The sequence below is a fragment of the Callospermophilus lateralis genome, chromosome 12, assembly GCF_048772815.1.
Source record: "Callospermophilus lateralis isolate mCalLat2 chromosome 12, mCalLat2.hap1, whole genome shotgun sequence".
NCBI classification, from domain to species: Eukaryota; Metazoa; Chordata; class Mammalia; order Rodentia; family Sciuridae; genus Callospermophilus; species Callospermophilus lateralis.
In genome coordinates, this window is record NC_135316.1 from 31473284 (window position 1) to 31490682 (window position 17399).

General features: G+C 36.7%; 1 protein-coding gene across 3 annotated transcripts in view; it reads left to right on the plus strand.

Moving 5' to 3' along the window:
* The window catches only part of Wasf3 (WASP family member 3), a 153703-nt gene that overhangs the window by 58740 nt on the left and 77564 nt on the right, over positions 1-17399 (plus strand). For 2 of the 3 annotated variants that reach the window (XM_076871944.2, XM_076871947.2), the window contains exon 2: positions 13652-13745. The gene's annotated coding sequence lies outside the window, so the exon portion shown is untranslated. Of the gene's footprint in view, positions 1-9179; positions 9232-13651; positions 13746-17399 lie in introns of all 3 variants that reach the window. The other variant, XM_076871946.1, reaches the window with a different exon arrangement.

A 17399-nucleotide genomic window follows, 5' to 3' on the forward strand; every position in this document is an offset into this window, starting at 1 on the left:
TCCATGAGTTAATGTCTTTTAGCACATTTGGAAAATTTATAGACATTATTTCTTTGAGTAATACTTCTGCCACACTCTTTTCCTTGTTGGCTCCTGGATTTTTTCCCCCATTTTTTTTTTTTTTTAATCATAGAACATGTATATCCAGGTTTCTGGTAAGCTAATTGAATGTGTTCTTTTATTTTCAAAGTTAAAGTTTTTCATTTATAGTTTTTCTAAATGCTTTTTAGTTCCTGTTTAATTCTCTTGTAATTCTTTACCCGTTCTTGTTTATCTGCTCATCTTTTCACTAGATTCCTTAGTACACTTATCATAGTTTCATCTATTTTTTAATTGTCAAGTATAGTCTACCTCTGTTGATTGTTTTCTAATGGATCATGTTTTTATTGTGATTTATTATGTTTTATGGTGTGTCGGATGTTGTATACTAAAGAATAAAAAAAGGCTGGGGATGTGGCTCGAGCGTTAGCGTGCTCGCCTGGCATGCGTGCGGCCCGAGTTCGATCCTCAGCACCATATACAAACAAAGATGTTGTATCCGCTGAAAACTAAAAAATAAATGTTAAAAAAAAAGAATAATAAAGTCTGAGGAATATCTACTTCCCTAAAAAGGGCCTGTCTTTTCTTTGTCACCCTGTTAATGTGGAGTTCTGAGCTAGGGCAGAGCTTTGTAGTAATATTAGATACTACACCACTTTGTAATAATATTAGATACTGGTCCCCACTGGCTTTCTATTGCTTTAATATTGGGATAAGGACTTTGATTTTAATGGAACTTTGAATCTGAGGCCCAGTAGGACATTGGTGATCTCCTATGCTTAAGAGCCTAGCTGCCATCTTTCTGAAGAGTGGGAGATTCTTTGTTTTATAGATTGACTACTTGTGTTTTTGGACACTGTTGAGTTTTTTACTTTCTAGTCTGTGGCTTTCTCCTGCTCAGGAAATCTCTTTTTGTCCTGTTCTTTAGAAGAATTTGTCTGTTCTTCTGACTTCCTCCGGATTTCAGCCTCCTATTTTCAGCCAGGGGTGTTCACCGGTGCCAGAGAGAGATGATCTCTCAGTTCTCCTGTCCCATATCCTTATGCACTATCCATATGTATTGCCAGGAAAGACCTGGCAGATGGATGCAGACTTGGCTGTGTGTTAGGGGCTCCTGGTGATTTTAATCCATCATTTTAGCTCACATATGAAGGTTAAAAGTTTGTCATCAGATAAGCTTGTATCTTTTTATCCCTGCCATTGAAAGATTCCTTGTTACTCTGCCAGGATTGAAACAGCTATGGATTACTCCATTCCTCGGAAGATATTGTTGATATCTGATATTTATTTTTTTTAAGTTTCTTTGTGTTCTGAGCTTTAAACCATTCCTGTGTAATCTTATATAAAATGGAGGTTATAGTCACCCCATGAAATTTGATTCATTTGGACAAAGAGGACAGAATATTTCCAAAGGTGTCATTTATGAATGAACTGAGCCTTTGCCACTTAAAAGCTTTGTGGTGGTATTCATTTACTGACTCTGGAAGATATTCATTTGTTAGTTGGATGTTTTAATACCCACCTATCCCATCCTCTTTGGGATCTGAAGATTATGTGATATAATGTATACAGAAATACACAATACACTTCCCACGGCTCTAGTGGCTTGCCTCGAGTTTTTGTAGAGAGATTTTGAGATTTACCTTTTAATAGTGTAATAGAATGGGTAACTGATAATCCCTTTGCATTTTAAGAGTTGTCTTTACAGTGAGATTATTTCATTTCAAATAAAAGAAGGACTGGGTTGGGGATGTGGCGCAAGCGGTAGCGCGCTCGCCTGGCATGCGTGCAGCCCGGGTTTGATCCTCAGCACCATATACAAACAAAGATGTTGTGTCACCGAAAACTAAACAATAAATATTAAAAAATTCTCTCTCTCTCTCTCTTTAAAAAAAAAAAAAGAAGGACTGGCTAGTGGTTGAAAGTATATTATCTGGAAACATTTTTGTTTTGTTTTGAATGTCAACTTCATTTTTTCCTTGTCCTTGGGCAAGGCTCTTAACTCTTCCGTAGTTTCTTCATCTATAAAATTGGAATACTCATAGGGTAGTTATGAGGATTTAGAGACATATGTACGTAGAACATGGAAACAGAGTGCCAGGAGCAGTACCATAGGCTCAGCCAGTGGTAGTGACCATGTTCCTCATTTGTTCCCTTTCAAGTGCCCTATGTTGGGGTAGATACAGTCCTGCTTAGCTTTTCATCTTAGCAAATTCATGCTACAAATCCCAGCTAAAAAGATGTTTTAAATAAGAAGCCTTACAGTGCTCATAGGAGCTGGGTTCTCTTCCTTTGTCAGTTGGTAGATATTGGAGATCAGATGTTTCCGTTCCTGTTTTCTCCTTGTGCTGGGTCATCAGCAAAGAGGGACAGGAGTTTCTGCTCTGTACCACTTATTACCTTTAGGAAGAAGTAATGCCACAGGGAGTCAGTGGTGACTCCTGCCCAGGTCTTCTGCCCACCTCCCTACTTCTTTCTTTCCTCCTTCCCTTCTTTGTTGGCAGGCTGGTATATATAGTGGTGGGATTGCCTTCTTTGTGACAGGGTAGAGATGACCAGCTTATAGTTCTCTTAGGTTGAGAATGCTGAAGTTTAAAAGTTATGCAGGAGAGAGGCTGTGATATGTTGAAATCTCACAATTTTGTTGGTTTCTATAATGACATTTTGTATTTTTATGCAGTAACTCATTCAGATGCTGTCAAATGTGTCTTTAAAATTGCTAATCACTTTTATATTATAAAAAGATTTGAGGTCATTAAATTTAAACATTGAGATTAATAAAAATGGTACTAAAATCTGTATCTGTAATACACAATGACATAATTATATATCTTTGGTATCTGAATTATACAGTATTTATTTTAGGAAATTTCCATGGAATTTATTCATCCAGTAGTTGTGAAAGGAGATGATGAAATAGTGTATGTGACTTGCTGGGGTGCTTTTTGAGTTCAAATCTGTTGTCTGTCTCTGTGTAGGTTTGTTGCCATTGTAATTTCTTCAGTGCACTATATAAGTGGAGTGCTATAGTCATTTAATCATTGCTGGAAGGTTCTACAGAGATGAGGTCTTCCTTTGGGAGTGACGGCTCCTCAAGATTTTGAGAGAAGAATGCTGTTAAGTAAGGGGAATGGTGATGGGTGACAGATTCAGGATATTGGTGTCTTTGTGCTTCAAGGTTGACAGATTTGGCTGGTATCTTATACAGAATTCAAGCTATTCACAGACTACTTTGCAAAAATAAATCAAGCCTTAAGAAATAAACCTGAGGACCTCAAACATCAAAATTCTACTTTCTGTAATATTCACTTTCCTTTGACTTTTTGGTAGGTAAATTGGCCATTGTTATCTTTATTGTAAAAATAAAAAAGGAGCTAGGATATCTACTATATCAATCTCTTATCTAAGCATCCATTACTGTTATTTGGAGATAGACCATTCCTACCTGTGTAACCTCAGAGAGGGAGAAGGGGCATGCCATCTGTACACATATGGGATGGCATGAGCACTTGGTCCTGGTAATGCTGCTAGGTATGGTAGTTGTGCTTTTTGACCTCCCTCCCTGTCTCTTCACAGGATTCATGTTTTGCTGTCTGTAGTAGAGCAATATTGACTAAATGCCTCTGCCACCTTGCTGTGTTCCTTACCATGATAGCTCATCATTCCCCATCTTCTCACTCTTGGGGAGATGTTATTGGCTTTATTTTTATAGGTGGGGAGATTGCAGCTCAGACAGTAACAACTGTCCCAAGGTCCAGAGCTTTTGGTGGGGGATCCAGGAAAGGAACTCGGATCTCTAAGACCTGTACCTCTGATCTTTCCCCTTTTACCATCCAGTCTCTGGTTCACAGAAAATGTTTCCTCCAAGATCATATTGGATGCCACTAATTAAATGACTACTGCCACTCAGCTAATCAGAGATGAGATTTAATGCTAGAGATATTTTTAAGTTACTTTCTAGGCAACTAAAGTTTAATATTCCTTTCTAGGAGGTGATTTTTTTTTTCCTTGTTTTTATCTTGTTTTGTGAACTGTAGTATTCTTGTAACGTGGTGGTAAGCCATTTAGCTTTCATTACTTTAGATATAGTGTGAGTTAGAATTTGACTAGAGGCTCAGGAGAATTGAATGTAGACATGTTGTCAGATGTTATTGCTCTGTTTGTCAGTCTATTTGAACACAGGAGAGTCCCCTCTGGGTGGAAGTTTATGGACCCATTTGTTATAGTGGCTGTTACTATACTTGATCCTCAGGGAATAAGAAAATAAAAAAAAACACCTGAAGTTACTTGTTGGATTGCACATGAAATCTTTATGTCAGGTTTAGTGTTACAGCTTGCTGTGAAATATAGATTGATTCTGGAATATGTAAAAATTGTTGTGGTAAGAATGAAAAAAGCCACCTCTGCAGTGCAGCATTTATGTCTTACTATTTCCTTCTGGTATTGTACACATTTCCTAAGTATTTTTGTGAATTTATATAGTACTTTTCTTTTGTCCAAATTTCAGAGTCAGCATATTTAATGAAATTAAATACAAATCCTGATTGGGTTGTGCTCTAGCGCATGGGTATCCAAAAGTTAGCTCACTGCGCGGTGGTATTGTAGTAGGCCAGGGCATCTGTCACTTTTCAGAGTATGAGCCTGAAGAAAATAAGGGTCAGAGAGAGGTGACGAGTAACCATCATCAGAACTGTTGTTACATTAATCCTTCTCCTAAAACAGCAGTGGAAGTTTTGCATGCAATTAACATCACACTTTCTCTTCTGACCAATTGTAGAAGGCTCCCCTGAGTAGGTGATAAACTGTTCTACATGTGAGGACAGGTTAGAAAGTCAGGTTTGAGAGTCAAAGTTGGTCTGGCAGATAAAGGTGAGGTTCTAGCACCGGAATAGAAGCCAGGAGAATATTTAGGAATCAAGGTAGTCAAAATAAGTGAATAAAAACATGAGCGGGTACTTCTGAAGCAACATGCAGTCAGAATCCAGGGATGGTATGTAGTAGGTGTGGAAGAGGGGCAGAAACCCAGCCAGTAAGATGTAAGGCAATTTTGACCCAGTTAAGAAATTTTCTTTTGTAAAATGCAAAAAGAAAGCAACAACAAATCAGAATAAGAAATCTTCTTTTTGGCTTATTTATAAGGGTACATGAATGAGATTTTCTGGATGGAGCCAAAGCTAAGAAGGCCATGGCTTGGGTTCTTCATTTTCTTTTTATTGAGGATTGCGCCCAGGGATGCTTAACCACTGAGCCACATCCCCAGCCCTGTTTATATTTTATTTAGAGACAAGGTCTCTCTCGCTGAGTTGCTTAGGGCCTCACTAAATTGCTGAGACTGACATTGAACTCAAGATCCTCCTTCCTCAGACTCCTAAGGTGCTGGGATTGCAGGCGTGTACCACCATGCCCAGCTCATGGCTTGGTTTCTGAAGTTAGGGAATGAGTCCTTGTCTACTGGACTGCTCGTTGACATGTGGCATCATAAACAGAAATTTAGTGTGTGCCTATTACATACACTGAATTGGCTGTGGACATTACAGAAACACAATTCCTGCCCTCTCAGGGCTCCTGATTGAGTTGAGGAGGCAAAGCATAGGTCTCCAAAGGTTAGCCACAGTATACAGCAGCATAAGGTGGCTGGCACATGGGTGATATTCCTTCTATAGAAGTTTGTAGGGAGGGGTGATTCACCCAGGCTAGGAGATGGTCCCACCAACAACTAAAAAAGATAGAGGGAGTGTTTGGGTCCACTTTTTTGTTGCTGCAACTAAAAGATCTGCCCAGAACAATTTTAGGGAAGAAAAAGTTTATTTAGGAGTGCCTGGTTTCAGAGGTCTCAATCCCCAGACAGCAGACCCTGTTCCTCAAGGCTCAAGGTGAGGAAGAGTGAGGAAGAGTGTGGAAGAGGGATGCAGCTGACATGATGTCAGGAAGCAGAGAGAGCTCCAGCTCCACTTGCCAGATACAAATATATACTCCAAAGCCACCACCCCCCCAATGCCCCATCTGCTCCCGCCACACTCCCTTCAGTTTTCACTAAATCCCATCAGGTGATTAATTCACTGATTGGGTTAGGGCTCCCATAACTCAATCATTTCTTATCTGAACATTCTTGCATTGTCTCACATGTGACCTTTTGGCGGACGCCTTACATCCAAACCATTATTGGGAGTCAGAGATGGAGTTGACTTTTGATAGGTGAATGTCTCCCACCTTTACTTGGCCGTATGATTTTTTTGAATGAGTCTTTTCTTTCTATGAGCCCGTTTCCTAAATTTTTAGATGGTTAAAGTGATTTCTGTCTTGTTGGAGTCAGGGTTGTTGTGGATTAAATGACATGATTTATGTGAAGGCTTTTTGTAAATGGCACTGTGGATTCAAATGTAAGTTGTTATTAATAATTTGTCATTTGCAATGGAGAGCCTGTTGTATAACAGCTTTAATTCATTCATCATATGGAAATGAGGTGATACTCTTTCAATCAAAGGTGTTTAATGAAGGTCATGATTAGAAATAGAGGGAATAAGTCAGGAGACTCTTTTAAGTCAGGTTAGTATATGCCTGAAATTTCACTTATAAACTAATAAATATAATTTGTATTGATAATTAATGTTTAATATGTGTCTGAAGTGTTTTACAGTTTTTGATTAATAAAAAAGAGGAAATGTATTTGAAGAGTATGTTACTGAGCAGTGAAACACTAAGAGACCATTTAGTAACAAAATTACATGATGTGACTCATTCTATATTCTAAAACATACTATTTTTAGCATCTCTTTGAATCAGGGATGAATTCCAGTTATAGGATTCAGTAATTAAAGTAGAGAAAAATAGTTTAGGCAAGGAAATCTTTTCACTTGGGTTGGATCTGTTTCAAGATTTAATCTGTTACCTTTAAGGGTGTCCCTGATAGACACTGGTTTATAGTCTTTGTGGGGTCAAGAGCAACAGAAGATCAGCCAAGGACAGTGTGTCCCACTTTTAAAAATGGGGAGTTTTTTTAAAAATTGAAATTTTGGAATCTTCTAGCTGGTAAACTTGTTGTATATGTTTTCTACACAATTCTGGACAGAGGTTCAAGGACCCTCTAGCTTCACCTTGCTTTTCCTGTTCATGAGCCCTGTTCATCACTTTCTGTCCACCTTGTAAAATGTCCAGTTCTCTGTCTGCTCCTACTACCCTGCCTGCTCCTTTCTTTTCTGCAATGTTCAGGCTGCCTCTGAGTATTCCAAAGAAAATGGCTTATTGATGCCAAGTGGTGCTAGTCCACATTTGTATTTAATGATTGTGGATTGTTCCTGAATGTTGCTTAAAAGTTTTTTTTTTTTTTTTTTTAACTTGATTCTAGACAGCAGTCTTTCCTCAAGCTGAAAGCTTTATTTTATCATAAACAAGTTGTTATTATTTTATCTTTTTATACCCATTGCAAAGAAGCTCATTAACTGTGTGGTTGAAAGGAAACAACTGTTCTGTTGACTCAAATTCTCATGCATATTATGCATATTGCCTGTGCAGCATTTAAAAGTGGTGGTCACAGAGCAAGCATGAAATCATTGCGTACAAGGCATGTCTAGCTTTCTCTGGTTGAAGTAGGTGAGGAACACACATCATGATTTATTTTATTACTTAGGCATTGGGGAAATTCATTTATTTGATAAAGTTTTTTTTTTCCTTTAATATTATCTATGTACCAAGAAAGAAGGAGAATAAGAGAAAATAATAAGAGAGAATTGTTATAGTGAAAAGTTGGATTTCCAGCAATTTGGTTTTTTTGTTGTGGTGATCAATAAGTGAGCAAATTTAAGACTAGAATAAAACCTGAGCTTGTGAAATCATCTTAGTTCTACATTTTTCCTGTGCTTATTTGTTTTGTTCTGGGCCACACTGATCAGGAAATTGCTGTGAACTCCTGTCTGTTTAAAGGCCTGGAAGGACATGGTAGTTTTCCACTCTGGCATATTGCATGATCTGGTGGGCTGAGCCCCAGGGGCAGGTGGGGTAGTGTCATCATATTGCCAAGATCAACTCTTCCAGTACATTATTAGCTCATAATAATACTTCTCCCAGTCTCATCTTTGTAGTTAGGGAAACTTGGGTTTAAATCAACTGCCTTGAGTCTCCTGCTGTGTAAGCAGAGAAGCCAGCATGACTTGGAGTCTGGCTCAAGAGTCTGTAGCATTCTGTGGTGGGCACAGAGAAGCGGGGAAGTAGTTGCTGCCAGGCTAGCTTGAGCAGTATCTTGCAGCAGCAGTTACCATTGAGTTTCACTAGTTAGAAAGGGGCTAAGGCCTAGCAGTGGATACAGAAAATGCCAGCATTGGGCAGGCTGAGGGTAGGGTGTTCTGATGAAAAGTAGGAGGAACCTATCTTAGAAAGGTAACTGGCAAGTGGAAGTAATGCCCCTATATCTTGTTCCCAGGAATTGAGTATTGTTGCCCCATAGTGCTACAGGACAGGGTGTGTCACATGTGGTGGCAGTGTGAAGAGATGAAAATAAAACTGGTCGGACATTCACTGAGAGAGAGATGGGTCAGGGCAGGGAGAGACTGAGAAGGGTGAGGGCTTTTCCTGCAGGCCTGTGTGGTAAGTGTGGCTCTGAGCAGCATCTTATGGGACCAGCTGGAGAGCACTGGTCAGCCCTGCCTCAGATCCCAGGAAACTGGTAAAGTTGTAGGGCTCCACAGACTCTGGGAGACCAGGAAGTGCTGGTTTGAATTTATAAGGATGTAGGCTTTCACTGAGTACAAAGGAAGCCTTATTTCAGATAGTGACGTTTAATGACTGTGGTCACAGATCATGAACTTCCTCTGCCTCCACAGTGTTCAAGCAGAAGTAGGTGGGCTGTTATGGAGGGGAGCCCTCACTACATGGGGTGTATGGTTCTCAGTCTCTTTCACTATATGACATTGCTTCAGTCAAATATATGGGTCTGTGCATTTCCTTGGGGATGGATGGACAATACAAGCACTATTTTAAGAGCAAGCTCTGCATCTGTCACTTGATAGTTTGAACTGTGTTTACATGGTGATGAGCATTTATCTTTACATTAACTTTGCATAATCCATGCATCTGAAAGGACAGAAATCAGTCTCTTGGTGTCACTGTTCCACATGCAAATTTTAGATCTTTCTTGTTTATTGCAGATGGAATCAGTCTCTGCATGCCTGTCCCTGACCTCGCACTTCACACTCTCAGGTCTGTGTGGTATCTTCCTGTACATAGCTTCATTTTTGTGAGAGTCATGGCTACATTCTGCAGCACAGTAGGAGACTGGTGTCAAAGAGCAGAATTATAACAAATTAAAAGATCTAACTGGATTTTATTTGTGATTCTAGAATCAGGCAACATTTCATTGTATAAAGACAAAATGACTGTTTTCATGAGCTGAGCAGAAGAGGCAGTCTTATGGACAAAAGTGGGTTGAAGACTATAGAAATAAGAATGGAAGAATGGGTTGATTGCTTCAGTTACTTTCCTTATAGAGTTAAAACAGATGGAACTTTATTTTATCGTGCCAGCCCAAGTAAACTGGGCCTTTTTTGATTGGTTTCTGTGAATCTGTATTTAGAAAACTGGCACATTTCAGAGTTCAGTTCAGCATGAGTGACTCAGTTCTCAGATTCTCATTTGGTTTGATAAGCTGGAGCCTACTGTAGGAGCTCAGTTCAAAATAATGATCTCCCATAAATTTTGTTTAACACTACTAAACATTTGAATGAATCAGTGCCCAGAACTTTATCTGGGCTATTAGATTATCTGTCCAGGAATTGTTAACCCAAAGATATGAGGCAGTCATAATACATCTCTGCAGACTTATATTGCATCAGGAATTGATTGCCCTTTCTTCACATCTTTCCTACGCATTTATTGTTCTTTAAATGAAAGAGGAAGAAAATGTTGTTAACCCTTGTATTTAGGTCTGTGATAGGCAAGTTTTAAATGCATAAAATACTCAAAACTGGGAGAATTATGTAGTTTTATTAATAAAATTGCACATAGTGGTTTAGTAAATGTCAGCTAACATTTTTATTTTAATTGATAGTGGTGTTCCTTCTGTTACTTATTTTATTTGTATTTGTGTTTGTTTGCCACTAATTAAATAAAGGGTTCTAAGGGCAAGGACCTTGACTTATTACTTAAGATTGTTTTTGCCTCAATTTCTCTTAAAAGTTTATGTATGTGTTGATTAGGGTGGTGGTGGGGTCTGTTACATGTCTTCATGTGACTCTGCTGTAAAGATGCAGGACTGTTCTTGGAATGGGAAGTTGAAGCTAAGATAATCAAAGACAGGTGGGGTGGGGGAATTGCTGTTATTTGTGCTACTCATATGCTTTATACCAAAATTTTGTATTTAACATTTTAATGAGATATGTTTCTCTGAAGCTCACAGTGGCTACATGTTCTATACAGTTTGAGAGTCTTGTAAGTAAATAGAACTTAATGTGTGAATAGTTAGGGTTTGAAGAGAATGTAGAATTTGAGCCTGGTTAAAGAGGTGGTGCTAGGGAATGAAGTACGGAACAGTCTTTCTGTAGAGAGCCTGTGTAAACTCTGTCTGTGCTAGCTTCTGATTTCTGGAAAATTCAGAGGCTTAAGAGAGATGGCAAGGACCAAAATAGTAAACAAATCCAAATACAATAAGATTAGGAGAATATCGGCAGATTAACAGTCCTTTTGACACAACCTATTCTCAGGTTAAACGTTTTCATATCACAAGATTCTTTATTTCATATTGACTCTAAATGTAGTGGATAAGTAAGACTATAGGCTTATTACTAGGGAAAACCTTAATATCATTGACCTTGTAAAATGCCTTCTGAACAAAATTAAATATTTTATGAGAAAAATTCAGTTGTCTTTTGTGTCACTGTGCAGTGAAACATAACCAGAAAGTAATTTGTATGCTTTGGAGGTGAATAGTCTGTAATGCAATTGAAATTTCCTGGACTCATGTTATTATTACAAACTGTCTGGTCCTCCTTCCACCTTATTTTTAGATTTTTTTTTTTTTTTTTTAATCAGGTGGTATTATCCTGGCTTGGCTTTGGTCTATGGTTGTTCCCTAAATTATGATTTAAGGTTAGGGTTAGTTAATAGCATTGTGCAGAAAATATAAGTACATCTTTGGTGGGATTTTGGAGGGAGGGTTTCCTTAAAGAAAAGTTTGTTCCTTCGTTCATTCTTCTAATCAATAAATAGCTAGAAGGGTGGTGGGCATTCCTGTCTGATAGAGCATCACAAACACAAGACCAATTTGGAAATTACAGGGCAGGTGTGTTCTTGCTCCATAGGGGGCACTGCCAGCAAAATATAGAGATTAAATCACAGATGTGACAGAATTGGAATGATGGTGTTTCATCGAAATGTGCACCTCTGAGCTGGCAGTATTGCACCTCTTAGTAGAGATGTTGTGTTTCATTCTTTATAGCCTTGACCTATAACTTCAAAGGACTGATGCTTGTCACTTGGCAATGAGGCTACACACTTAAAAAGGGAAGTTAAATTCTTTAAGACCTTTGTGGTACCTGACTTAGGTATGTTAGCAGCTGGATAAGAAAAGGGAGGGGAGCATCTTTATTTATCCAAAAGGAAACAGCCCAGTATAGTTAAAAACAGTGACTCTAGTTGGACAAACTTGCCCTGAAACTTCTTTTTCCCCCCTGGCTGTGTGATCCTGGGCAAATCACCTTCTGGTCCCCAAGTTCTTCATTTTTAATGGAAGAACTTGCCTCTCAAAACTTAAGTTAAATATATGTGAAATATCAGTATTATGATTGATCCTGACTACAGCATTTACCAAATAATAGCTAATAACAGAAGTAATAATTCTAATAATAATAATAATAATAATAATAACAATCCAATAATAATAATAATAATCTAATAATATTTTATTTATTATTATATTAATTTATTATATTATTATAATAATCTAATAATAATGATAATAACAACAACAACAAAAATAATAATGGAAGAATTCCTAAACATCCAGAAAACATAGCTGGTGTTGAACACTTTCCTCACTCTTAGGCACCGTTAGTTAGTTGTAGTAACAGCTAGATAAAACCATCTCTAAAATAGGTTTTAATAGGGCTTATAGTGCTGGTTACTTTCAGAATCATCAAATCAGATTATCTGATTGATGGAAGACAAATGAGGCCTGAGTAATCTAAGACCGAGTATTATTCTGTATTTATAAATAAGGTGATGAGTTAATGCAGATTACCTAGGGAAAAGCTCACTTTTTTCTTTTACTCTTGTTAGCAAGAGCATGCTGTACAGCTGCTCCTAGGTATGAGAAAGAAAGATGTGTGATGCTTTTGATTTTAAATAAGCAAAATTGGATACGTGTAAAACAGAGTAGAATTGAACAAATGGTCATTCTGAATCATCACGATACTTTTGAAAGGATAGTGGCAGTCTGAACTATGTTCTCAAAATCTGTTGAACTATAAATAATTCATACATGTTCTTATAATTATTTCTAGTAGACTCAGGAGTGTATTAGGCTTTTTTTTTTTTCTCCTTATGGAAATGGCAGTTTCTACTTTTTCTTGCCTGCCTGCCTTTCCCAAACCTCAATCCTCCCTATCCTTAGATTCCCTGAAGCTATTTGACATATTCCAATACATTATTATTAGGCTGTCATGTTATCACTTTTTTGCATCTACCTTATAACATTAAAATTGCTTGCATGTATCTGTCAGTTTTTCTTTTTTAAAAAATCTTTTATTTATTTATTTATTTATTTATTTATTTATTTATTATGTGGTGCTGAGGATTGAAGCCAGTGCCTTGCACATGCTAGGCAAGTACTCTACCGCTGAGCCACAACCCCAGTCCCCTGTCAGTTATTTTCTTACTCAATTTTGTTTAAAGGGGCTGACTTATACAAGATGCTTGATAAAGTTTTGCTGAATGAATTAATGCCTATTCACTAAATTTTTCTTATTTGTATTCATTCCAAGTAAACTATAACTCTGAGTAGAAAACCGCATTTTACTGTTCATTACCTAATACTATAGCACATAGTTAAACACTGTTTGCCAGATTGCTGCATAGCTTGGTTGCTAATATACAGTATCCTGGAAATATTTTTTTGGGTTCATTCAGCAGGTATAAAATCTTTACTACTACTTTATCCTTAGGTGTACTATTAAATATTTATGATATGATCCCCAAGATGTTCATTAAGTTTAAATCTTATTGTGGGAAAAATTACTACAAAGGCTCTCATCAGGTACAGGTCTTCATCAGTGATCAATATTTGATGGATTCTGTAGGCAGTAACAAACCCTAAAATGCATGTTGTGGTTGAATAAACGAATTGATTGGTTCAGTTGAACGTACCTATAATATACCTTTAGCTCTTATTAACTATGAGTCCCTGAAGTTAATTTCAGAGTTTATTCCAGGATAGGGAGTTGAAATTGTATGGGACTTCATATACCATATCAGCTTCTAGCTTAAACCAATTAGGAAAGAACGGGTTCTGGGATTAAGACTCTTGTTTAAATTACTGAAATATGAAATTTTAATTTAAGGCTTTTTTGAAGACTTGAAAGCTTTTGCCTGTTGACATTTAATTTTGTTTTTATTTTTTTTCCTTTAGTTTTAATTTTGGTTGCTGTTACTACTGATATCTGAGCCAAAGTGGTGCTGCTAACTGAGGGAATCTCTGCAACCTGTAAGTCAACAATTACAAGGTAAGAATGCGTGTCTTTACCTTTAAAGCCATTTCATTTCTATAACATAATAGTTTAGAAATTTTGTTGGAAATAGGATGGCATAAAATAATGTTTTTGAATATTTACTATTTAATTTTAACATATTTTAATATAATAACATAATATTTTAGAGCTTTTTATCCTAATCGATAATTAGGACATTAAAAGAGAAAATATATAACTTGATATATTTATTTCATGTTAATTTTTTATGGCCTAGTAAACTGAGATCTCATTTACTTCCCTATGTTCTTTGCTAGTTTGCTTTTTCTTTTCTGCAGTTTAGCCAATTCTTTGTTGTCTGAATCTTGCTAATAATGAATCTGTTTAAGAAGTCAAGATTTGGGCTGGGGATGTGGCTCAAGTGGTAGTGTGCTCGCCTGGCATGCGTGCGGCCCGGGTTTGATCCTCAGCACCACATACAAACAAAGATGTTGTGTCCGCCGAAAACTAAAAAATAAATATAAAAAAATTCTCTCTCTCTCTCTCTCTCTCTTTCAAAAAAAAAAAAAAAAAAAAAGAAGTCAAGATTTAAAAACAAACTAGTCAATTTTACTATAATTCACTCTGAACTGAGGTTGTGGTAATTCCAACTATAGCTAAAATGAGATTTTTAAAAAATTATTTGTGGATTTCATTGATCTATATTGCTGTATTAATTAATTTTATTTATTTATTGTACCAGTAATTGAACCCAGGGCGCTTAACCACTGAGCCACATCCCAAGCCTTTTCTTATTTTTTATTTTGTGATGAGGTCTCACCAGGTTGATTAGGGCCTTGATAAATTGCTGACGCTGGCTTTGGACTTGGGATTCTTCACCCTTACCTCCCAAGTCACTGGATTACAGGTGTGCATATCCACACCCAGCTATATTGTTCCATCTTTGAGAGCAATATCTTTGAGAGATAATTGAGGAGTAATGAGACATTTGAGAATAGTAGGGCAAGTCATTCCCTTCAGCTCCAACTTCTCCATGTGCAAAATAATATCATTTGTCTTGCTTACATATAGAGTTGTAGTAATCAAATGAGTTGCTACATGTGGAATACTTTTATTTATTTTTTTCTTTTTAAAGTGAAGCGAACGAATAACAAGTCTTTTGTTTTGAGACAATATTGAGAAAAAACATGTTAATAGAAAGGATGCCATACAAGAAGCTGAATGACTCTAATTTGGGCATGTCATTATAGTTATTTAACATAGGAAAATTGAGTTTGATTTCTCTTCTTTCTCTTTAGAGGTAATTTTTTTTTTTTAAGGAATATATCTATGTTCTCTACTACAGTAGAATTAAGCTAGAAATGAGATTCAATAATTGGGAAATCCCCAGGTATTTCAAAATAATCATCATATTCTGAAAACTCATAGGCCAAAGAATAAGTCCTAAAGGAATAAAAAAAAATGAAAATGAAAACACAGCATATCAAAATCTGAGAGATACACCTAAAGGACTGCTCTTAGGTGAAATTTATAGTGTTAAATGCTCATATTAGAAAACAAAAGGTTTGAAGCAATCATCTAAGCTTTTACCTTAAGAAACTAGAAACTAAAGAACAAATTAGACCCAGAAAAAGAAGAGGAAGGAACCAGCAGAGAGTAAAGTCAATGAAATGGAAAACAACAACAAAAAATGTGGATTTAAAAAAATTCAGTGAGAGACTGGGGTTATAACTCAGTGGTAGAGCACTTTCCTAGCATGAGTGAGGTCCTGGGTTCGATCCTCAGTACCACATGAAAATAAATAAATAAGGGGCTAGGATTGTGACTTAGTGGTAGAGCGCTCACCTAGAACATGCAAGGCCCTGCGTTTGATCCTCAGCACCACATAAAACCAAATTTGGGGCTGGGGTTGTGGCTCAGCAGTAGAGTGCTTGCCTAGCACATGCGAGACGCTGGGTTTGATCCTCAGCACCACATAAAAATAAATAAAATAAAGGTATTGTGTTCATCTATAACTAAAAATTATATTTAAAAAAAGGAGTAGTTTTTAAAAAAGGTAGTGAAACCAAACTGGTTATTTAATACAGAGTAAAATTGATAAGCCTCTAATCAGACAAAGAAACAGAACAAAGATGGAAAAAAGAAACAGAAAACAGAAATTCCCATTACCAGAAAAGAATGTGACACATCACTACAGATTCTATAGATATTAAAAGGACAATGAAGGGATATTATCTTGTAATGCATTTGATAACTTAGATAAATGGGCAGATTCCATCAAAGACACAAACTTTCGGGACTGGGGTGGTGCATCAGTGGTAGAGCTCTTGCCTACCATGTGTGAGGCACTGAGTTTGATTCTCGGCACCATATATAAATAAATAAATAATTATTGGGAGGAAAAAAAAAAGACACAAACTTCCAAATTTCTGTTAAGAAAACATGGATAAATCTCTATTAAGGAAGTTGAACTTGTACTTTAAAACTCTCCTACAAAGAAAGCTCTAAGCTTACATGGCTTAACTGGTGAATTCTGCCCACCTTTGATACTAGTTAAGCACAAACTCTTCAAAAAAATGGAAGGGAAAGAACATAATGTTATTTTAGAAGACCAGTATTACCCTGATACAAAAAAGATGTTATTTAATAAAATATTAGTAAATTGAATACAGTTAATGTTACTAAACTAAGTCTAGCCGCTCACCTAACAGCAGGGTAGTTAAGTCAAGAGACAAAGTGTTAACGCAAGGAAGGTGAATTTATTTTGAAAGTCAGCTAAAGGAGAAGATAGAAGACTCTTGTCACAAAGTCCATCTCTATAGAAGCTGATGTAGGGTGCTTTTTGCAGGTGGTTTATAGGTATCTTCTCATAGAGGGTGGGCCGGATACTTGCTATCTGATCCTTCTTGCCTAGTCATGAAATGTTTTTAAGTTCTTCTGATCTCAAAAACAGAGATCATTTTTCCTCAGGCTAATTCTGTCACCAATTATTTATGTGTTACACATTGTATAAGCTAAAGGCTGGGTAGTTTACTAAAGGCCATCTTGTTCATTGCCAAATTCCCAATAATGAAAGAAAACATCCTTAATGCTTGGTCTCATTAGTTATATACTACAAACTTCTGGTAATGAATGAAGCATCCTGAATGCTCAATTTCATTAATATGAAAAGGATAATCCATCCTGGGTAAGTGCCATTTATTTTATAAGTGAAAGATTGGTTCAGTATTTGAAAATTGTAGTTCAAAATATTAACAGAATGAACAACAGAATTTTAAAAAACCGTATGGTCATCTTCATATATGCAAGGGAAAAGGCATATAACAATACTCATTATCCATTTATGATAAAGCTTAGAAAGATAGGAATAGAAGGCAAACTCTCAAAAAATTAGAAATAGGAGCTTTCTCAACTTGATATATCAAGATATCTATGTAAAACTGTAGCTAATATTGTAATTATTGGTAAAAGACTAATGCTTTCACCTAACATTAGGTGCAAAGCCAGGGGGGTCACTGTCATTACTGTTCAATATAGTACTGTTAATATAATAAAGCAAGAGAAAGAAATGGCATTCTGTTAAGGAAAGACAAATAACAAATCAAATTCACAATTCACTTAGCAAGGGAGTCTAGGAAATGTTGATTTAGACTTTAAGCCTCATGTAAGGAGGAGCACAGAAGGAGTTGG